The following is a 24428-nucleotide window of genomic DNA, read 5'->3' as shown; positions in this document are numbered from 1 at the left end:
CCTACATGGTAAAACATATGCCATCTCTTGTAATCAGGCACAGAGCATCAAGAGAATTACATATAAGCAACAATTGGGTTTCAAGTTCAGAAGTGATTGTTCTATAATAAGGGAACAAGAATCCAAATCTTAAAGCAGAAATATTGAATGTGAAGGTGGAAACACCGCATTTTCACCCATATCAAGTATAAGCCTCTGTCAACCTCCAGCTTGCTCTCTCCTTATCAGCTTGGTGTGAGCTTATAAACCTTTAACTTCACTTTATGAATAAGCAGAAAACCTTTCACTGATAGCTGTCCAGTCATGTATCTGTGGATGTAAAATGGTGAAATGTGTGATTCTGGCTGGGAAACACTGGAGTACAAGCATTTTTAATGGTTACTTTTAACCAGTACATTTGTAGGGGCACATTTTTAGCACGTACTGTACATTTGGAAAGCTGTACCCTTCTGGGTATTTAGAATTGCAAGTCTTAGGCAGAACCAAAATCTACACATGCATTCTCCAATTCAGACAGGAAATGCACATGGATGCCTAAATTTATCAACTTCAGGATTTACAGCTGCTCTCAGTTTATTTTATCTCAAGTCGCAACAGCGGTGGTGGTGGCAGTGAAAGCAGCCAGGCTCAGCTCGCCTCTAGCCTTCCTTTCCTCTCCCACTCTCCTCTGACGTAATGTTTATTTTCATTATAGTGTTTGGAATATGTCCACTTTGACAATCAGGTGCTCAACATTAAAAGTTTATATTTATTTATTTACTTATTTATGGCATTTTATCCCACATTAAACATGAATTAGGGTGTTTTGTGGCTCTACATGAGAATTGTGATGATATGATCCCTTGTTTCATATTGTTGACGGTCTGCATTTTCCGTATGGGTGGTATATTGGTGTATTAGGTTCTGCCCAGTGTAATATTTGTGGTACAGTAAGGTTCTGAGTGTGTTTTTGCACAAAGTTGTGCATAGTGTTTTGTAGTTGAGCGATTGTGGTTAGTATATGCTTTGAGCAGCCACTTTATTCTTTGACATATGATACATATCTAATATCTAAATTTAATAAAAGGGTATTGTAACTTGTTTTTATTTTTTTTTCTGTGTTACACAATTATGGATTTAAGCTCCACCCCTGGCCCCACCCCTAACCCCACCCCCTTTAGGCTCCCCAAACAGTTGGGCCACTGACCGCCTATGCATGTAATATAGAAACTTAATGTGATAAGCTTAAGGTTTGCTTGTGACCCGGGGGTTGGGAGGTGGGGAGAAAATGAAAATGGGAAGAAGACACCTGCTTAGATGTTGAACAGTTGTGTTATTGTGCTGTTTGGTGAATGGTGTAATCTGTTACCATCATTAAAAATTATTTAAACATAAAATAATAAAATAAATAAAAGTGATAACGTCATGACGGTCCGTGTAGCATCAAAAATCTTTGAAGTCTAATTATCAAGATGAGCTTCATTTCCATATTACTAACATACTTAACGGTTGAGAAATGCTGGTGAGGTATACTACTAACATGTTACCTTACTGTTTGAGCTAGCCACTGAAACAATCAGTTTACCTGTTATGTTGCTATTGAACAGGATTGCCGTATGCCAGTGCTGCAGTACCTCTACCTCGGCATTGTAAAAGGGCCCCTATATAAGCTATCTGCAAGTTTGAAGACTATTGAAGTGCTGTATGTTCAGTAGGTATTTTTATGTTCCTGGAGGGCTCACAATTGCAAAACAAAATTGGCTTGAACCCAGGTCCCTTGGCTACCCCTCTGCTCTGCCCGACATCCATATGGCTATTTTTCTCAAAATGATGCCAGACATCCATCCCCTTTCCATGGTCTTTTGCAGCTCAAAATTGGACATTTCATTTTGGAAAATGGCTATTCATTTTGTACGTTCTCAGCACAAAAACATCCATCTCACAGCCATTTTCAAACTGAAAATCTGGACATTTCTGTTGTTTGAAAATGGTTGTGAGAGAGATGTTTTTGTAAGAGCAGGACATCTCCATTCAGACATTTTTTTGAAAATGCCCCTCTGTGTGTCTTCTTAAAATTTTCCCCATAGAAGCAGATGAAATTATGGTTAAAATGCAGCTGTGTATATTTATAGGAGCTTGGGTCTGGATGAAGTACAGTCATAGGCATGCATTTTAATTTTAAATTCATTTTTATTCAACAGAAACATAGGAGACAATGCATTAATAGGTAACACTCATTTTAAACAAACCAAGGTCTATCTCCCAATATCCATCCCAACACCCATGCTCCACCTTCCCCACTCCCACTCCCCTGTCCTTTTCAGTCTACTGAGTTATAGCTTATCTAAGCAAAACATACTAATTTCTACATATTAAAAATTCAGCAGTCGACTGCGTGCTATTGGTGATAACATGTCCCAAAATAGAAGAAATATCTTTGATTCCGTGTCTTTCCATTCACAAGAGGGATATCATTTGTGCTCTCCATTGATGTATAGAAGGTCTGTAAGTGGAAAGCAATAAGTATGGTGGTCTTTGCCATGATAATAGATCAAAGTACAATAGCCTTTATACTGGGTGTGCATTTTATAACCTACAAGTGTACTTTATCATTCCACCCAAACTAATCCTCTGAACACATCCAGATCTGGATCACATACAGGTACATGCCTATGTGCCACCAAGTATAGTTGTACATGGAGGGAGGGCTTAATTTTATAAGAAGCATTTTACTGATGTATACTGGCATGTAAGCATGAACAATTCTTTATAAAATTACCCCTTAATATATAAGTTGTAGAAGGAGCTTGGCAGGACCTAGCTTGGCTGGAGCTTGCCATGACCTGAAGCTTGGCAGAACTTGGCTGGACCTTGGCAGGAACTAGAGATTGGCAGGACCTGGCTTGGCTGCAGCTTGGCAGAATGTGGAGTTTGGCAGGAACTGGCTTGGCTTGAACTTGACAGGAACTGAAGTTTGGCTGGAGCTTGGCAGGAAACAGAACTTGGTAGGGCTAGTAATTGGCATGACCTGGCTTGGCTGGAGCTTGACAGGAGCTGGCCTGGCTGGAGATTTGCAGGACTTGGCTTGGTTGGAGCTTGGCAAGACCTGAAGCTTGGCAGGACCTGGCTTTGCTAGATCTTGGCAAGCCCTGAACCTGGATTGGCTGGAGCTTGGCAGAATCTGGATTTTGGCAGGAACTGGCTTGAACTTGACAGGGTCTGAAGTTTGGATACAGCTTGGCATGAACTGGAGCTTGGCAGTAACTGGCTTGACTTAAGCTTGGCAGGAATTGGAGCTTTGCAGGACCTGGCTTGGCTGGAGCTGGAGCTTGGCAGAACCTGGCTTGGCTGGAGCTTGACAAGACCTGACAGGGCTGGAGATTGGCAGGAACTGGAGCTTGGCAGGACCTGGTTTGGCTGGAGATTTGCAGGATCTGGAGTTTGGCAGGAACTGGCTTGGCTTGAACTTGACAGGAACTGAAATGTGGCTAGAGCTTAGCAGGAACTGGCTTGACTGAAGCTTGGCAGGAATTGGAGCTTGGCAGTAACTGGCTTGACTTAAGCTTGGCAGGAATTGGAGCTTGGGTAGGACCTGGTTTAGCTGGAGCTTGGCAGGATCTGGCTTGGCTGGAGCTTGACAAGACCCGGCATGGCTGGAGATTGGCAGGAACTGGAGCTTGGCAGGACCTGAAGCTTGACAGGAAGTGGCTTGGCTGGAGCCTGGCAGGAACTGGAGCTTGGCAGGACCTGGCTTGGCTGTAGCTTGGTAGGAAATGGAACTTGGATGTGATGATGCTTGGCAGGGAAGAGGAGAGAAGTGATGTAAAGGCAATGAGGTGTGGTAGGCAACGATGAACATGCACCTTTGGCCCACCATCAAGCAGGTTTCTGGACGGGGTCAGCTGCTGGTGGCTGCGTGACAGATGTGAACCCCCCCCCTCCTTCTGCAGGGAACCAACGTGGGAATGGAAGACGCGAGGGGTGAGGCTGGGGAGCTCGGAGGCTATGACATATCCAGCCCAGGTGGCTGCCACTGCAGCAGAAAGGTTTTAGGGTCTAGAAGCAATATAACTTTTATCAGGTCTTCAAAAAATTTTAAAGCTGTGGCGCTCCCCACCAGATGTGAAAGTAAGTGCCTGGAGTGCCATAATCCCTCCAACAGAGGCCAGAACATGTGGGAGGGAGATACTATCAATATAATACCTTGATCACCTGCTCATCCAAATTAGCAGAGATATGCCAAATAATTTGCCACTCTGTACTAGTAAGGCCACACCTAGATCATATTCCCATTGTTGCTGGTACCTGGATATGAGAGATTCCCCTCCTAACAGCAAAGTATAAATATTAGAAATCAATTTCTCTTGGGATGCACCATGATAGAAAAGTTCTTCTGTAGAAGTCTAGTTTCCTCCAGCCCATTTCCCAACTAATTTATCTTGAAGTAGGTGATGTAATTTTAAGTAGAAATAAATGTCAGAGGACGGCACTCCAATTATTTCTCTCAGATGTGAGAACTAGTGGAGCACTTTATCTGAGCAAAATTGGCCAACTCTAAACAATCCATAAAACTCCCACTGAGCTATACATGCATTGTCCCAGTGTGGGGCAAACACCAGAAAGGCTCAAATTGGGGCCACCATAGATAACTGTTTCAGGCCCAGCTACTGTGGTCATATTCTAGCATATAAGAACATTGTATGCATTAATCAAGATTACCAGGCTGCAGTTGAATTTTATAAATAAGTGGTGCCCATTGTAAGTTAGATCACTGACTGGATCTGACATATCCCGTCTCTTAATGCAAACCCATACATTGGATTTATCTTCGTAGCACTGAAATAAAGGTCTGATGTGAGCAGTCCAATAATATTTATTAAACTCTGGGACTCCCAACCCATTGGAGTCCTGTCTCTGCATCATCACCATCTTAGATACACTTGGTGGGCGTTTCTTCCAAATCAAGGAGAAAACGTTCCTCTGTAGGAGACAAAAGTGGCATTGGGGACAGCAATCAGCAGCGTCTGACAAAGACATAAAAATCTAAAAAGGACCATCATTCTTCCCAACCTGATGTAGGCAGTGCCATCAATTCGGATCACCTGAAATGTCTGCAAATAGTTTTACAAAATTCAATGCAAAAAGCTGATGAGAGTTTGCAGATATTTCACTCCCAAATATTATGCTTAATCATTCATCCATCCAAAAGGAAGCTTAGTTATGAGCTCCTGCACCATTGTAGGGTGAAGATTTATATTCAGAAGTTCATATTTTGATGCATTCATTTTAAATCCTGATATTTTACCATATTCCCTGCACACTCCCCAAAGTACTAAACAGGGACTTGGGACCCTTGCTGTCCACAAAATATCATCCACAAACAGGGATAACTTAAATTCTTCTTGGCCTACCTGAAAACCCCTGATGCCTGCATATGACCGAATCCTATCTGCCAACAGTTCCGTTACCAGGGCAAACAGTAATGGGAATAAAGGGCATCCTTGATGCATTCCCCTCGAGAATGGAAACACATCAGAGTAACCTCCATTCACCCTTTCTCTGGCTTCTGGCAAGGACTACAGAGTAGAAATCCGCTTTCTAAAATTAATACTAACTCCTTAAGGGCCAATAAATAATGCAGGAGGGCCCACTCAACCTTATCAACGTCCTTCTCAGCACTGGCTTATTAACATGCGCAATTATATTCTGGGATCTAGCGCTCAAATTAACTTTAGAAAAGGCACAAGGTTTTGATAGAACCTTCATAAAACCTAAATCTCATTGGATTCCACCTAGGCCAATCGATTTTATTCTGCAGACGTTTAAGCAAAAGGTTATTAAAGAAATAGATGACTGGCAAAAAACAAATGTACGTAGAGAAGAATAAGCCACAGATTTAACTGCGGCACGATAATGTGGGCAAGATCACCCCCCCCCCCGCCCCCATTACCTGTTTATTGTGAAACAGCTGGTATGTATGAAGCGCTGGTACCAAGGTTGGCGTCCTGTGATTGGCTATGTGGGAGCCAATAAAATGCTCAGGGTTTTGGTGGTAATCAGATGTGATTGAACTGCAGAGAGAGGGTGGTTTAGTCAGCTTTGCTGAAAAAATCCCCCCCCCCCCCCCCCCGTTTACTAAGCTGCGCGACAATGCAAACACCGCCCATTCAAAGTGAATGAGCTATGTCAGAATTGGTGTATGGCAGCTGCTAGTGCGGCTTAGTAAACAGGGGGGGGGGGGGGGGTAATTTTGTAGTTTAATTGTTTGCTTGGTGGTGTGAGTTGGGTCCGGAAGATTGTGTGTGCAGAAGGGAGGCTCATTTCCGGGTCTGTGTTTGGCTGGGACTTGATTTCTAGTGTGGGGAGGTCCATTGGTGAATGGTGGCTGTGCTGCTGACGGCAGTGTTGGTGCTAGTGGCTGCGAGGTGTTTTGGAGGCTCAAAGAAGTGTGAGTAATGAATTTTGTTTAATTTTGGTGCCAGGAGTGCTAAGTTACTGCTGGGTTTTTAGTTTTGAGTATTGTAAGGGTTTGGTAGTATGGTTTGTGGTAGGTGTGTTAGTGGTATGGGACCTAAAAGGAATGTGGCCATGGTGGGAGAGAAGAGAAAGGCTGGGGCTATAAAAAAAGAGAGCTACTAGGTCAACTTTTGTGGAGGAGGGGCAAGGTAATAAGACGGTGGTGAAAAAAATGTCTGGAAAGGGGTATTAAAAAAGTGAAAAAGCTGTTAAGACTCCTGGAAAAAGAGTGTGTTTACTTGAAGGGCAGAGTAATTAAAAAAAAAAAAAGAGATGTTCTAAGATTGAGTCTAGAAAGGGTGAGGAGGCAATTGAGGCATGATGGTGGTGAATCCCAAGATAATGAAGAATCTGATCATTCTTAGGGTGAGAATGTTGAGTTATTTTGGGAAAAGTCGAAAAAGGGGAATGAGGTTGGAAAAAAGACTGGGAAGAAGGGTTTGTGCAAGTGCTTGAGAGAGAAAAAAATGTATGCACAATTGCAACATGGTGAAGAGAGGTTGGATAGTGAAAAGCCTAAGGGGAGGGAGATTGGGAAGAGTGCAGCTCATGCTTGGGAGTCTTCTGAATCTTTGGACTTGTTTGAATCTTCTTCATCATCTTTTGAGAGTGATTCTGATGAGGGTGAGGTTTTAGGAACTAGCAAGTCAGTTGGGAATTCTAGAGCTCGAATAGGCAATTTGGATAAGGGGGCACTAATGGCGAAGGCAGATATCGAGTCCGTGTTCAGATTATTACCTGTGCATCTAGAATCATTTCATCTGCTTGGTTTTAAGTTCCAGTCTTTGTTTTTCTTTGATAATATGCAAATGAGATGTTCTATTTCCTGTTCTTATTTTGAAGCATTCTCTACTTTTATTCATTGGGTGGTAGAGAAGGTTTCAGGTGATGTTAATATCATTTATTATTTGGATGATTTTCTTGTGGTTTCAATGAGGTTGGACTAGCAATTTAGCCTTTTTGGAATTATTTCCTATTTGGGTGGCTTTAATGTTGTGGAGTGATAGATTATGAAACGGAAAATTGGTGATTAGATCTAATAATATGGCTGTTGTTTTCGCTATTAATAGACAGTTTGTACACTGTGAGCTGACTTTGTGTTGCATATGATTATTTTGAGTTGTTTGCATTTGAATGTTTTGCTGAAAGCTTGTCATATTCCTGGATATAATAATGTATTGGCTAATTCATTGTCTCAGTTTCAGTGGTCTCGTTTTTGGCGGCTTGCTCCGGATGCGGAAAGAAGTGCAACAAGAATGCCAGAGGAATTTTGGGTAGCTTTCCTGCATTAGTGGAGAAGATATTATCTGAATCTTTCTCTGCCAATATTTTGAAGTCTTACTCTGCTGCTTTGAAAACATTTGGGGTGGCAGTAGGATATTAGAAGTTTATTCCTGGTGCTCCTGTTGGAAAAAAATGTGATAACCCAATTCATTGTGAAGGTGGTGGGTGTGTTTTGGTCAAAGTCAGGGTAACCTTTTACTGTAATTGTACTGGGTTTAAAGATCCTACACGTTCATTTCTGGTGCGAGGAGCTTGTGTCTCTGTTTTGAAAGTTAATGGTGCTAAGGCATGTTTGCCTATGTCATGCTGTGCTCCAGAACATTTGTTTTTTGGAGTATGAGTTGGTAATTGTTTCAAGCTCCATTTTCATGGGAATTTTGTGGTGCATTTACAGTTAGTGAATAAGTTGCAAATTCAAAGACAGACATGTCCGTGAGGGGTCTTTGAGTGGATGATGTTAAACTGTCATTTGTTTCGCTTACAGTATTGAAATTTTCAAGTGCACATGAACAAAAAAAAAATTCCTTCTGACAAAGTTGTTTTGTCAATTAGGAAATGTAAGACAGGTCAGCTGGGAAAAGCTCTTTTTGTAATGTTAAAGAGAGTAAAAGGATTGGTCACTTGTCCAGTGTACGCAGGTGAAGTTTTTATGAAGGAAAGGAAAAATGGGGGAGTTTATTGGTCTATATATGATGATTTGAGTCCTTTGATCAGTTAAATGCTGTTGTGAAATTATCTTTGAAATTGGTTGGTTTGAATCTATCAAGATTTAGAACGCATTATTTTAGGACTGGAGCAGCTTCATCTGCAGCTGTGCAAGGGATGTCTACAGCTGATACTCAAAAGATTGGCAGATGGCGGTCATCCAGCTATAAGTGTTATCTGTGCTAGCATTCTTTGCTGTTAATATCATTAATGTTTTGTAGTCTCCATTACAGTGCTTCGGAGTGAGGAGACTGGTCTTTGGATTTGTGGCCATTGCTGAGTTTTCTGGGATGAGAAGTCTTTGAAGAACTCATCAAACGGAATGTATTTGGGATTGGCTTTCATGAGATTCTGGATTTATTGGCTTGGACTACAAGGAATGTTCTGGGACCAGTTGCTGCCTTCCTTGTGGCAAGCTAGAAGATGTTTAACTGAGCCTAATGTTTTGTTGCTGCACTTGGTTGGGGGGGGGGTGAGGGGGTAATGATTTATATATTGTCAAGGGAGTGAACCATATTAGACAGATGAAGATGGATATATTAGAGATTTATGATATGTTTCTTAATATAATCCTTGTTTGGTCTAATAGTATTCCGAGGGGAGTTCGGATAGGTGCGCGTATGATGAAAGCTATAGAGCATTTCAGAAAAAGGGTGAATTCTGAGAAGGGTAGGTTGGTATTGCTAATGGGAGGTTATGTGATGCAGGTGGTGGGAGGCGGGGCTGGTGGTTGGGAGGCGAGGGTATTGCTGGGCAGACTTATACGGTCTGTCCCAGAGCCGGTAGTTGGTAGGCAGGGATAGTGTTGGGCAGACTTATACGGTCCGTGCCCAGAAAATGATAGATACAAATCAAGGTAAGGTATACACAAAAAGTAGCACATATGAGTTTAGCTTGTTGGGCAGACTGGATGGACCATGCAGGTCTTTTTCTGCCGTCATCTACTATGTTATGTTACCATGATTTGATAACTGTTGATTATCCTGGCCTATATTTGTCTGAAGGGGTCCACCTTTCAGACATTGGATTGAATATTTTCGACTGGCTTCATTTTTGAAAAGAATAGAAAAACATCTCTAGGACTTGTGTTTTCTGGTAATTTATCTTTTAAAGTTTAAATTAATATATTTGTTAATTATGCAAAATCATCCTCTCAGGATTTGCCTCATGTGTAGCGAGGCATTGTTCCTAGTGGCTCCAGGATGACGCCAGGGTCATACACTCTGTACAATAGCACCCTTGGATTTTCAGCTGTCTCAAAAATTGTGTCGGAAGGTTTTGAGGGGGAAATATGTTGATATATTTTCCTTGTTTTTCTTCCTGATTTCTGCGTTTGGCTCTTGGTACATTCACATGTATTCTGGGCCCAGAAGGGGGCAGTTGAGTCCTAGTGGGGAGCGAACTTTGGCTTCACAGAACAAGGCATTCAAATTCACTGGCTGGGGATTTGTGGGATGCAGTGGGATCAGCTGATGCCTAGTTCATTTAGGGGGAATGACTTATGCAGGGTGAAAGGGATTGATTTAATTCATTATATGAACCAGGATTTGGCTGTGGTGAAAAGTCCTTTTCCTTCTGCATGTTTAGTGTGGTCTTGTATCCTCCCTCATTTGGTGTGTGGAAGGAGGCGAGGAAAGTAGCAGCTACTGAACACCTTCTAAATCATGTGATTTCTGAGGTACCGCTTATTGTGGGTTTAGGGGGTTTGGTTCATACCCACAAATTGATTTCTGCTAATGGTCCTGATCGGTCAGATGGAATCCACTTCTCTGAAAATGGGCAGGATATTTTCATTAGCAGTATTCATGATATTTTTGAGGCCTTGTTTGGGTGGCTGAAGAGGCTGCATCTTATTGGGGGTGGGTGGGGGGGGGGGAGAGCAGTGACAGACTAGGCTGTCACCGCTTGTGGCGAAATTTTGGAGGTTGATTAAATTGACGGGAAGGCCTTTTGTAAAGTGTGGAAATGAACGAAAATAATGGATTTGCTACATCATGTGTGTCATCACCATGATTATTTTGCCAAGTCCTGAATTACTGCGGACTTTTGGGATTGGATGAGGGTAAGGCTAAGTGCTTGCTGAGGGTAATTCGGCACCGACTGGCTTCATTTTTGAAAAGAATAGAAAAGGCATCTCTAGGACTTGTGTTTTCTGGTAATTATCTTTTAAAGTTTAAATTAATATTTTGTTAATTATGCAAAATCATCCTCTCAGGATTTGCCTCATGTGTAGCGTGGCATTGTTCCTAGTGGCTCCAGTATGACGCCAGGGTCATACACTCTGTACAATAGCACCCTTGGATTTTCAAGCTGTCTCAAAAATTGTGTCAGAAGAGTTGTGAGGGGGAAATATGTTGATATATTTTCCTTGTTGTCTAGGGAGCAGGAGGGGTCTGATAAAAAGCGGGATAGTTCTAAGGATGAGGGTAAGGGAAGGAAAGCGAGGGTGCCAAAAACAATATTCAATTGGATGCTGGCTTTTTATATTTATGCCAGTGTGTGTTAGGGGAGGCTTGGCCCGTGCTTCATCCTCAGTTGTTGAAGTATTCTGATTTAATTTTGCATGCATATCGTACAAATGGTGGATGGTCTTTGATCAATTATGATGAGCATTTTCGGTGTAGTTTGACCAAGGACCAGGCTGAGCATTGGGGTTTTCGTGATGTTGACCTGTGGATCGTGGAAATAACCTCCTCGAAGGTTGGCTCCTTTCATTCAGGATCTGCCTTTGGAGCATTTGGGGGGGTGGGGGCTCAGTGAGCGATTTCTGGGTTCTCCTTGGGACGTCCTATGTCCAGATGACCGCATGGATCAAGTTCTTCCTTCCCTTACCCTCCAGAGCGAGTGGGGAAGGAGGCAATTTTTGTTTCCATTTCAGTGCAGGGCATTGTGATTGAACAGGATGTCATTACTGACATGGTTGTAGCCACTGTGGAGGTTCACACCCGGCTTTCAGATGTTTCATTCCAGATAGAGAGGTAGGTTTGTCATTCATATTTTGAGATGGTTCTTTTTCAGTTGGCATTTACAGTTTGTTTCTTTGGCGTTTTTCATGTTGGAGAGTTGGTAGCTCCTTCAAAGCGTGCAGATGGATCCACTGATTTGCTGTTGGCACACGCGCCATCGCCTCAGACTAGGCCAGTGATGGTGAACCTATGGCACGCGTGCCAGAGAGGGCACGCGCGCCGTCGCCTCAGCCAGAGTCGTACTGCTGCTCATAGGCGCCGACTCCGTGGGTGCTGTGGGTGCTCGAGCACCCCCAATATTCACCCACCGGAAGTTAGTTGCCTCCCTCCCTCCGAGTTCCAGGGTCGTCGTCCGTCCCTCTCTGTCTCCCAGTTTCAGGGCCCTCCCTTCCAGTTCCAAGGTGGTCGTCCATCCCTTCCTCCCTCCCAGTTCCAGGCCTCCCTCCCTCCCCGTTCCAGTCCCTCCCAGTTCCAGGTCCCCCTCCCTCCCTTTGAGTTCCAGGCCCCCCTCCCTCCCTCCCTTCCGTCTCTATATCCTTTCCCTCCCCCTCCCTCCGATTTCCAGGGTTGTCGTCCCTCCCTTACAGTTCCAGGCCCCCTCCCTTCGAATTTAAAAAATCATCTTGACTTACCTCGTCGGGGTTACGGCGGCCGGCAGCAGCGGTAAGAGGCGTGCTGGCTCGGCCGTTCTCTCTCTCTCTCAGCTCTGGTCCTGCCCTCATTTCCAGTTTCCCCAAGGGTGGGACCAGAGCTGAGAGAGAGAGAGAGAAGGGCCGAGCCTGCACGCCTCTTACTGCTGCTGCCGGCCGCTGTAAGCCCGATGAGGTAAGTCAAGATGATTTTTTAAATTCGAAGGGAGGGGGCCTGGAACTGGAAGGGAGGGACGACGACCTGGAACTGTGAGGGAGGACCCTGAAACTGGGACGGACGGATGGACGACGATCCTTGAACTCGGAGGGAGGGAGGAAGCGAACTCCCGATGAGGGAATATTGGGGGTGCTCGAGCACCCACAGTACCCACGGACTCGGCGCCTATGAGCGGCAGTACGACTCTGGCTGAGGCGAGGGCGCACGTGCCAACAGAGAGGGCTCTGCATTCCCTCTCTGGCATGCGTGCCATAGGTTCGCCATCACTGGCCTTGGAGTTTGTGTTTGAAGCTTCAACGTTCTAAGGCAGACCAGGCGGTTAGGGGTACCTGGGTACATCTGCGAACTTTCTGCTGGATTGGTGGCTTGCACAGTACTTTGTGCTGTGGCTTATGTCTAGATACGTCCGCCTGGTGGTTTACTTTGGCTGGTATATGAGAACTGGAGTCCTTTGACTCATTTTCAGTTTGCTGCTGTTTTACGGGTGGATCTTCGTTATTTGGGTTTTGAGCCTTTCCATTTTGGGACTTACTCATTTCGTATTGGGATGGCTTCATCTGCTGCACAGTGAGGGGGGGGCGGGTTTGCCCTTATGTTATTCACCATTTGAGGTGCTGTCATTCCCACCATTATTTGGGTTACATGCAATGTTCTATTGATTCTATGCTTGTTAATTTATTTTCTGAGTTTCTTTTTCAGAGTTTTTTCTTCCTGATTTCTGCGTTTGGCTCTTGGTACATTCACATGTATTCTGGGCCCAGAAGGGGGCAGTTGAGTCCTAGTGGGGAGCGAACTTTGGCTTCACAGAACAAGGCATTCAAATTCACTGGCTGGGGATTTGTGGGATGCTGTGGGATCAGCTGATGCCTAGTTCATTTAGGGGGAATGACTTATGCAGGGTGAAAGGGATTGATTTAATTCATTATATGAACCAGGATTTGGCTGTGGTGATAAGTCCTTTTCCTTCTGCATGTTTAGTGTGGTCTTGTATCCTCCCTCATTTGGTGTGTGGAAGGAGGCGAGGAAAGTAGCAGCTACTGAACACCTTCTAAAATCATGTGATTTCTGAGGTACCGCTTATTGTGGGTTTAGGGGGTTTGGTTCATACCCACAAATTGATTTCTGCTAATGGTCCTGATCGGTCAGATGGAATCCACTTCTCTGAAAATGGGCAGGATATTTTCATTAGCAGTATTCATGATATTTTTGAGGCCTTGTTTGGGTGGCTGAAGAGGCTGCAGCTTATTGGGGGTGGGTGGGGGGGGGGGGAGAGCAGTGACAGACTAGGCTGTCACCGTTTGTGGCGAAATTTTGGAGGTTGATTAAATTGACGGGAAGGCCTTTTGTAAAGTGTGGAAATGAACGAAAGTAATGGATTTGCTACATCATGTGTGTCATCGCCATGATTATTTTGCCAAGTCCTGAATTACTGCGGACTTTTGGGATTGGATGAGGGTAAGGCTAAGTGCTTGCTGAGGGTAATTCGGCACCGACTGGCTTCATTTTTGAAAAGAATAGAAAGGCATCTCTAGGACTTGTGTTTTCTGGTAACTTATCTTTTAAAGTTTAAATTAATATTTTTGTTAATTATGCAAAATCATCCTCTCAGGATTTGCCTCATGTGTAGCGTGGCATTGTTCCTAGTGGCTCCAGTATGACGCCAGGGTCATACACTCTGTACAATAGCACCCTTGGATTTTCAGCTGTCTCAAAAATTGTGTCGGAAGATTGTGAGGGGGAAATATGTTGATATATTTTCCTTGTTGTCTAGGGAGCAGGAGGGGTCTGATAAAAAGCGGGATAGTTCTAAGGATGAGGGTAAGGGAAGGAAAGCGAGGGTGCCAAAAACAATATTCAATTGGATGCTGGCTTTTCATATTTATGCCAGTGTGTGTTAGGGGAGGCTTGGCCCGTGCTTCATCCTCAGTGTTGAAGTATTCTGATTTAATTTGCATGCATATCGTACAAATGGTGGATGGTCTTTGATCAATTATGATGAGCATTTTCAGTGTAGTTTGACCAAGGACCAGGCTGAGCATTGGGGTTTTCGTGATGTTGACCTATGAATCGTGGAAATAACCTCCTCGAAGGTTGGCTCCTTTCATTCAGGATCTGCCTTTGGAAGCATTTGGGGGGTAGGGGCTCAGTGAGCGATTTCTGGGTTCTCCTTGGGACGTCCTATGTCCAGATGACCTGCATGGATCAAGTTCTTCCTTTCCATTACCCTCCAGAGCGAGTGGGGAAGGAGGCAATTTTTGTTTCCATTTCAGTGCAGGGCATTGTGATTGAACAGGATGTCATTACTGACATGGTTGTAGCCACTGTGGAGGTTCACACCCGGCTTTCAGATGTTTCATTCCAGATAGAGAGGTAGGTTTGTCATTCATATTTTGAGATGGTTCTTTTCAGTTGGCATTTACAGTTTATTTCTTTGGCGTTTTTCATGTTGGAGAGTTGGTAGCTCCTTCAAAGCGTGCAGATGGATCCACTGATTTGCTGTTGGCACACGCGCTGTCGCCTCAGACTAGGCCAGTGATGGTGAACCTATGGCACGCGTGCCAGAGAGGGCACGCGCGCCGTCGCCTCAGCCAGAGTCGTACTGCTGCTCATAGGCGCCGACTCCGTGGGTGCTGTGGGTGCTCGAGCACCCCCAATATTCACCCACCGGAAGTTAGTTGCCTCCCTCCCTCCGAGTTCCAGGGTCGTCGTCCGTCCCTCTCTGTCTCCCAGTTTCAGGGCCCTCCCTTCCAGTTCCAAGGTGGTCGTCCCTCCCTTCCTCCCTCCCTCCCAGTTCCAGGCCTCCCTCCCTCCCAGTTCCAGTCCCTCCCAGTTCCAGGTCCCCCTCCCTCCCTTTGAGTTCCAGGCCCCCCTCCCTCCCTCCCTTCCGTCTCTATATCCTTTCCCTCCCCCTCCCTCCGATTTCCAGGGTTGTGGTTCCTCCCCCTTCCTCCCTCCCTTACAGTTCCAGGCCCCCTCCATTCGAATTTAAAAAATCATCTGACTTACCTCGTCGGGGTTACGGCGGCCGGCAGCAGCGGTAAGAGGCTTGCTGGCTCGGCCGTTCTCTCTCTCTCTCAGCTCTGGTCCCACCCTCATTTCCAGTTTCCCCAAGGGTGGGACCAGAGCTGAGAGAGAGAGAGAGAAGGGCCGAGCCTGCACGCCTCTTACTGCTGCTGCCGGCCGCTGTAAGCCCGATGAGGTAACTCAAGATGATTTTTAAATTCGAAGGGAGGGGGCCTGGAACTGGAAGGGAGGGACGACGACCCTGGAACTGTGAGGGAGGACCCTGAAACTGGGACGGACGGATGGACGATGATCCTTGAACTCGGAGGGAGGGAGGAAGCGAACTCCCGATGAGGGAATATTGGGGGTGCTCGAGCACCCACAGTACCCACGGACTCGGCGCCTATGAGCGGCAGTACGACTCTGGCTGAGGCGAGGGCGCACATGCCAACAGAGAGGGCTCTGCATTCCCTCTCTGGCATGCGTGCCATAGGTTCGCCATCACTGGCCTTGGAGTTTGTGTTTGAAGCTTCAACGTTCTAAGGCAGACCAGGCGGTTAGGGGTACCTGGGTACATCTGCGAACTTCTGCTGGATTGGTGGCTTGCACAGTACGTTGTGCTGTGGCTTATGTCTAGATACGTCCGCCTGGTGGTTTACTTTGGCTGGTATATGAGAACTGGAGTCCTTTGACTCATTTTCAGTTTGCTGCTGTTTTACGGGTGGATCTTCGTTATTTGGGTTTTGAGCCTTTCCATTTTGGGACTTACTCATTTCGTATTGGGATGGCTTCATCTGCTGCACAGTGAGGGGGGGGCGGGTTTGCCCTTATGTTATTCACCATTTGAGGTGCTGTCATTCCCACCATTAATTGGGTTACATGCAATGTTCTATTGATTCTATGCTTGTTAATTTATTTTCTGAGTTTCTTTTTCAGAGTTTTTTCTTCCTGATTTCTGCGTTTGGCTCTTGGTACATTCACATGTATTCTGGGCCCAGAAGGGGGCAGTTGAGTCCTAGTGGGGAGCGAACTTTGGCTTCACAGAACAAGGCATTCAAATTCACTGGCTGGGGATTTGTGGGATGCTGTGGGATCAGCTGATGCCTAGTTCATTTAGGGGGAATGACTTATGCAGGGTGAAAGGGATTGATTTAATTCATTATATGAACCAGGATTTGGCTGTGGTGAAAAGTCCTTTTCCTTCTGCATGTTTAGTGTGGTCTTGTATCCTCCCTCATTTGGTGTGTGGAAGGAGGCGAGGAAAGTAGCAGCTACTGAACACCTTCAAAATCATGTGATTTCTGAGGTACCGCTTATTGTGGGTTTAGGGGGTTTGGTTCATACCCACAAATTGATTTCTGCTAATGGTCCTGATCGGTCAGATGGAATCCACTTCTCTGAAAATGGGCAGGATATTACATTAGCAGTATTCATGATATTTTTGAGGCCTTGTTTGGGTGGCTGAAGAGGCTGCAGCTTATTGGGGGGGGGTGGGGGGGGGGGAGAGCAGTGACAGACTAGGCTGTCACCGCTTGTGGCGAAATTTTGGAGGTTGATTAAATTGACGGGAAGGCCTTTTGTAAAGTGTAGGAAATGAACGAAAAGTAATGGATTTGCTACATCATGTGTGTCATCGCCATGATTATTTTGCCAAGTCCTGAATTACTGCGGACTTTTGGGATTGGATGAGGGTAAGGCTAAGTGCTTGCTGAGGGTAATTCGGCACCGACTGGCTTCATTTTTGAAAAGAATAGAAAGGCATCTCTAGGACTTGTGTTTTCTGGTAACTTATCCTTTAAAGTTTAAATTAATATTTTTGTTAATTATGCAAAATCATCCTCTCAGGATTTGCCTCATGTGTAGCGTGGCATTGTTCCTAGTGGCTCCAGTATGACGCCAGGGTCATACACTCTGTACAATAGCACCCTTGGATTTTCAGCTGTCTCAAAAATTGTGTCAGGAAGATTGTGAGGGGGAAATATGTTGATATATTTTCCTTGTTGTCTAGGGAGCAGGAGGGGTCTGATAAAAAGCGGGATAGTTCTAAGGATGAGGGTAAGGGAAGGAAAGCGAGGGTGCCAAAAACAATATTCAATTGGATGCTGGCTTTTCATATTTATGCCAGTGTGTGTTAGGGGAGGCTTGGCCCGTGCTTTATCCTCAGTTGTTGAAGTATTCTGATTTAATTTTGCATGCATATCGTACAAATGGTGGATGGTCTTTGATCAATTATGATGAGCATTTTCAGTGTAGTTTGACCAAGGACCAGGCTGAGCATTGGGGTTTTCGTGATGTTGACCTATGGATCGTGGAAATAACCTCCTCGAAGGTTGGCTCCTTTCATTCAGGATCTGCCTTTGGAACATTTGAGGGGTAGGGGCTCAGTGAGCGATTTCTGGGTTCTCCTTGGGACGTCCTATGTCCAGATCACTGCATGGATCAAGTTCTTCCTTTCCATTACCCTCCAGAGCGAGTGGGGAAGGAGGCAATTTTTGTTTCCATTTCAGTGCAGGGCATTGTGATTGAACAGGATGTCATTACTGACATGGTTGTAGCCACTGTGGAGGTTCACACCCGGCTTTCAGATGTTTCATTCCAGATAGAGAGATAGGTTTGTCATTCATATTTTGAGATGGTTCTTTTTCAGTTGGCATTTACAGTTTGTTTCTTTGGCGTTTTTCATGTTGGAGAGTTGGTAGCTCCTTCAAAGCGTGCAGATGGATCCACTGATTTGCTGTTGGCACACGCGCCGTCGCCTCAGACTAGGCCAGTGATGGTGAACCTATGGCACGCGTGCCAGAGAGGGCACGCGCGCCGGCGCCTCAGCCAGAGTCGTACTGCTGCTCATAGGCGCCGACTCCGTGGGTGCTCGAGCACCCCCAATATTCACCCACCGGAAGTTAGTTGCCTCCCTCCCTCCGAGTTCCAGGGTCGTCGTCCGTCCCTCTCTGTCTCCCATTTTCAGGGCCCTCCCTTCCAGTTCCAAGGTGGTCGTCCCTCCCTCCCTCCCAGTTCCAGTCCCTCCCAGTTCCAGGTCCCCCTCCCTCCCTTTGAGTTCCAGGCCCCCCTCCCTCCCTCCCTTCCGTCTCTATATCCTTTCCCTCCCCCTCCCTCCGATTTCCAGGGTTGTGGTCCCTCCCCCTTCCTCCCTCCCTTACAGTTCCAGGCTCCCTCCCTTCGAATTTAAAAAATCATCTTGACTTACCTCGTCGGGGTTACGGCGGCCGGCAGCAGCGGTAAGAGGCGTGCAGGCTCGGCCGTTCTCTCTCTCTCTCAGCTCTGGTCCCGCCCTCATTTCCAGTTTCCCCAAGGGTGGGACCAGAGCTGAGAGAGAGAGAGAAGGGCCGAGCCTGCACGCCTCTTACTGCTGCTGCCGGCCGCTGTAAGCCCGATGAGGTAAGTCAAGATGATTTTTAAAATTCGAAGGGAGGGGGCCTGGAACTGGAAGGGAGGGACAACGACCCTGGAACTGTGAGGGAGGACCCTGAAACTGGGACGGACGGATGGACGATGATCCTTGAACTCGGAGGGAGGGAGGAAGCGAACTCCCGATGAGGGAATATTGGTGGTGCTCGAGCACCCACAGTACCCACGGACTCGGCGCCTATGAGCGGCAGTACGACTCTGGCTGAGGCGAGGGCGCACGTGCCAACAGAGAGGGCTCTGCATTCCCTCTCTGGCATGCGTGCCATAGGTTCGCCATCACTGGCCTTGGAGTTTGTGTTTGAAGCTTCAACGTTCTAAGGCAGACCAGGCGGTTAGGGGTACCTGGGTACATCTGCGAACTTCTGCTGGATTGGTGGCTTGCACAGTACGTTGTGCTGTGGCTTATGTCTAGATACGTCCGCCTGGTGGTTTACTTTGGCTGGTATATGAGAACTGGAGTCCTTTGACTCATTTTCAGTTTGCTGCTGTTTTACGGGTGGATCTTCGTTATTTGGGTTTTGAGCCTTTCCATTTTGGGACTTACTCATTTCGTATTGGGATGGCTTCATCTGCTGCACAGTGAGGAGGGGCGGGTTTGCCCTTATGTTATTCACCATTTGAGGTGCTGTCATTCCCACCATTATTTGGGTTACATGCAATGTTCTATTGATTCTATGCTTGTTAATTTATTTTCTGAGTTTCTTTTTCAGAGTTTTTTCTTCCTGATTTCTGCGTTTGGCTCTTGGTACATTTACATGTATTCTGGGCCCAGAAGGGGGCAGTTGAGTCCTAGTGGGGAGCGAACTTTGGCTTCACAGAACAAGGCATTCAAATTCACTGGCTGGGGATTTGTGGGATGCTGTGGGATCAGCTGATGCCTAGTTCATTTAGGGGGAATGACTTATGCAGGGTGAAAGGGATTGATTTAATTCATTATATGAACCAGGATTTGGCTGTGGTGAAAAGTCCTTTTCCTTCTGCATGTTTAGTGTGGTCTTGTATCCTCCCTCATTTGGTGTGTGGAAGGAGGCGAGGAAAGTAGCAGCTACTGAACACCTTCAAAATCATGTGATTTCTGAGGTACCGCTTATTGTGGGTTTAGGGGGTTTGGTTCATACCCACAAATTGATTTCTGCTAATGGTCCTGATCGGTCAGATGGAATCCACTTCTCTGAAAATGGGCAGGATATTTCATTAGCAGTATTCATGATATTTTTGAGGCCTTGTTTGGGTGGCTGAAGAGGCTGCAGCTTATTGGGGGTGGGTGGGGGGGGGGGGAGAGCAGTGACAGACTAGGCTGTCACCGCTTGTGGCGAAATTTTGGAGGTTGATTAAATTGACTGGAAGGCCTTTTGTAAAGTGTGGAAATGAACGAAAATAATGGATTTGCTACATCATGTGTGTCATCGCCATGATTATTTTGCCAAGTCCTGAATTACTGCGGACTTTTGGGATTGGATGAGGGTAAGGCTAAGTGCTTGCTGAGGGTAATTCGGCACCGATTGGCTTCATTTTTGAAAAGAATAGAAAGGCATCTCTAGGACTTGTGTTTTCTGGTAACTTATCCTTTAAAGTTTAAATTAATATTTTTGTTAATTATGCAAAATCATCCTCTCAGGATTTGCCTCATGTGTAGCGTGGCATTGTTCCTAGTGGCTCCAGTATGACTCCAGGGTCATACAGTCTGTACAATAGCACCCTTGGATTTTCAGCTGTCTCAAAAATTGTGTCGGAAGATTGTGAGGGGGAAATATGTTGATATATTTTCCTTGTTGTCTAGGGAGCAGGAGGGGTCTGATAAAAAGCGGGATAGTTCTAAGGATGAGGGTAAGGGAAGGAAAGCGAGGGTGCCAAAAACAATATTCAATTGGATGCTGGCTTTTCATATTTATGCCAGTGTGTGTTAGGGGAGGCTTGGCCCGTGCTTTATCCTCAGTTGTTGAAGTATTCTGATTTAATTTTGCATGCATATCGTACAAATGGTGGATGGTCTTTGATCAATTATGATGAGCATTTTCGGTGTAGTTTGACCAAGGACCAGGCTGAGCATTGGGGTTTTCGTGATGTTGACCTATGGATCGTGGAAATAACCTCCTCGAAGGTTGGCTCCTTTCATTCAGGATCTGCCTTTGGAGCATTTGGGGGGTAGGGGCTCAGTGAGCGATTTCTGGGTTCTCCTTGGGACGTCCTATGTCCAGATCACTGCATGGATCAAGTTCTTCCTTTCCATTATCCTCCAGAGCGAGTGGGGAAGGAGGCAATTTTTGTTTCCATTTCAGTTCAGGGCATTGTAATTGAACAGGATGTCATTACTGACATGGTTGTAGCCACTGTGGAGGTTCACACCCGGCTTTCAGATGTTTCCATTCCAGACAGAGAGGTTATGGACAATTTGGCAAGGGTGGAGGGACACGGGTGGGCTCAGTGTTTGATGACGGTACCTTCACCCATTAAGTTGTTTGCATGGCATTTATGTTTGCATGTGTTTCCTGATTGTACATCCACTCAGTTAGTTTGGGATAGGGTTTCTTTTTGGCTTTGTCATTCCCTTTCCTGGCTCTCATTTGACTCATGTTTGTTGGAATTCTACTACTAAACATTTCTAGAGCGCTATTAGTGTTACGCAGCGCTGTACAGTTTAACAAAGGACAGTCCCTTGCTCAATGGAGCTTACAATCTAATGGACGAAATGTCAAGTTGGGGCAGTCTAGATTTTTTGAATAGAGGTATGGTTGTTAGGTGCTGAAGGCAACATTGAAGAGGTGGGCTTTGAGCAAGGATTTGAAGATGGGCAGGGAGGGGACCTGGCAAATGGGCTCAGGGAGTTTATTCCAAGCATGGGATGAGGCGAGGCAAAAAGGGCGGAGCCTGGAGTTGTCTGTGGTGGAGAAGGGTACTGAAAGGAGGGATTTGTCTTGAGAGCGGAGGTTATGGGTAGGAACGTAGGGGGTGTTGTGGGTAGAGAGGTAGGGAGGGGCTGCAGATCGAGTGCATTTGTAGGTTATTAGGAGAAGCTTGAACTGTATGTGGTACCTAATTGGAAGCCAGTGCGGTGACTTAAGGAGAGGGGTGATATGAGTATATCGGTCCAGGCGGAAGATAAGACGTGCAGCAGAGTTCTGAACGGACTGAAAGGGGGATAGATGGCTAAGTGGGAGGCCAGTGACGAGTAGGTTGCAGTAGTCAAGGCGAGAGGTAATGAGAGAGTGGATGAGAGTTCGGGTGGTGTGCTCAGAGAGGAAAGGGCGAATTTTCCTAATGTTATAGAGGAAGAAGCAACAGGTCTTGGCTATCTGCTGGATATGCGCAGAGAAGGAGAGGGAGGAGTCGAAGATGACTCTGAGGTTGCGGGCAGATGAGACGGGGAGGATGAGGGTGTTATCAACTGAGATAGAGAGTGGAGGGAGAGGAAAAGTGGGTTTGGGTGGGAAGACAATAAGTTCGGTCTTGGCCGTGTTCAGTTTCAGGTGGCGGTTGGACATCCAGGCAGCAGTGCCGGATAAGCAGGCCGATACCTTGGCCTGGGTTTCCGCAGTGATGTCTGGTGTGGAGAGATAAAGCTGGGTGTCATCGGCATAAAGATGATACTGGAAACCATGAGATGAGATCATTTTTATTATGTTTTTCAAATCATTAGTTTTGTTGTGAATAGTTTTGTTTGAAAACAGGTGGGATATTATACCCTATGAATGAGACAAGATCACAGGCACAAAAAATCTCAGTGTCCTGGTGTTCAGACCTTGGCAAAGACCTTGGTTTCTGAGGGTATTTCCCACTAGTTAGCTATTGCTGTGCAATCTCTTTTCATATGACCCTTTGAGATTGTGTTTGGCTGTTTTTCAGTTTTTTTTTGTATTAGATTACCTTAGCAGGATTAACAGTCCATACTGTCTATTGACTTAGTTATCTGACCAAGCACAGATCCCTGAGGAACTCTAACAGAGAGCGGGATGGAAATGGAGGAAGAACCATGAGAATGTACTCTGAAGGTACGGTGGGAGAGATAAGAGGAGAACCAGGAGAAGACAGAGCCCTGGAACCCAAGTGAGGACAGTGTGGCAAGAAGTAAATTGTGATTGACAGTGTCAAAAGCGGCGGATAGGTCGAGGAGGATGAGGATGGAGTAGTGGCCTTTGGATTTGGCAAGGAACAGGTCATTGCAGACTTTAGATAGTGCCGTTTCTCTCGAGGGTGAAAGCTGGATTGAAGCGGATCGAGGATGGCATGAGGAGAGAAAATGAAGGCAACAGCTATGAACAGCGCGTTCAAGTATCTTGGAGAGGAAGGGTAGGAGGGAAATTGGGCAGTAGTTGGAGGGACCTGACTTGGTTCTGCTCCCATTGGGTATTGTATCGAAGAAGGAGCCGAGCAAGTATCATTTGATACATAATTTGTCTTACCCTCCAGGAAACAATGTTAATTCCTTCATTGTTCCAGAGCTTTCTTCAGTCCAATATGCCTCGTTCAATCGGGCAGTGGACATGCTACGCCTCTTGGCTTTTTACCAATGGAATGTTAACCCCCCCCCCCCCCAACAGTGTTGAGCCTCTCTGCTATTTGATTTACAAATGAATGTGTGTGCAGAAGGCAAGAAGGACCATCCCCTGACTCCTGCTGTACAAACTTATATCTTACAGATGGTTCGGGATTCACAGGGACCTTGAGTCCCTTTGCAGGAGGTTCAGGTGCGTACGCCGCGAGAGCCCTGACATCATCAGGGCAGTGCGACGGCACCTGAGGGCTCGACGTAAGTATTACAAACAGGACACCTGTACTCATTTGTATATGTATTTATTGGATAATGCAAATGTACTGTACAATATCAGGTTCCATGTGCATAATAGGCAACTAGTAAGTCATAACATCTATGTCCCAGATCAAGGCCTCAGGTTGCAGGTGGGGATTTTCGGTGGGCATAAGGTGTTTTGTGTGTGAGGTAGAGGAACTGGTGGGTTTAGGGATTTGTTACTGGTGTTTGTTTTGTAGAGTTTTTCTTAGTGGGTTGTGGGCAGGGTGTTTTGGGGTAGTTGTTCGCAGCTTGGTGAGGCAAACATTTGGGGGTTGGTGAAACTGTTGGGGAGCCATTTTGTAAAGTGGGGAATTGAACAAAAATAATGGATTTTGTGTGCATCACTGCCGCAATTATTTTGCCAAGTCCTGCATTACCACAGACTTCTGGGATTGCATGGGAGGAAGGCTAAGTGTTTGTTGAGGCCAGTTTGGCAATGACTGGCTTCATTTTTGAAGAGAATAGAAAAGCCTCTCTAGGATTTGGGTTTTCTGGTACCTTATGGTGTTTAAATTAATATATTTGTTAATTATGCAAAGTTGTTTATAAAGCTGCGGCCTTTTATACCAAAGAGGTGTTTTGTTAACTTATTTGTGTGACTGCTATTTGTTTTGCTGATGTTATGCTATGATATTTAGCATGGATAGTGCATTTTCTCTTGCGTCAACGCTCGTGAATGATTGAGTGCCATGTTAATAATTTATGAAGACATAAATAAGACAAGTGAGTTGCTGTCTTCATCCATGATGGTGAATTTGGTATGCCCTGTTGTATTCCATCTAAAGGAGTTTAATGCTATGAGGTTTAGTACAAATAGTGCACCTTCTCATGCTTTACCGCTTGAGAATGATTGAATGCTGTGTTAATAATTTATGAAGACATCTAGTCATAAA

Source organism: Microcaecilia unicolor, chromosome 1, assembly GCF_901765095.1.
Source record: "Microcaecilia unicolor chromosome 1, aMicUni1.1, whole genome shotgun sequence".
Classification (NCBI taxonomy): Eukaryota; Metazoa; Chordata; class Amphibia; order Gymnophiona; family Siphonopidae; genus Microcaecilia; species Microcaecilia unicolor.
The sequence above is the reverse complement of the archived record's forward strand: the minus strand, read 5'-3'. Positions refer to the sequence as shown.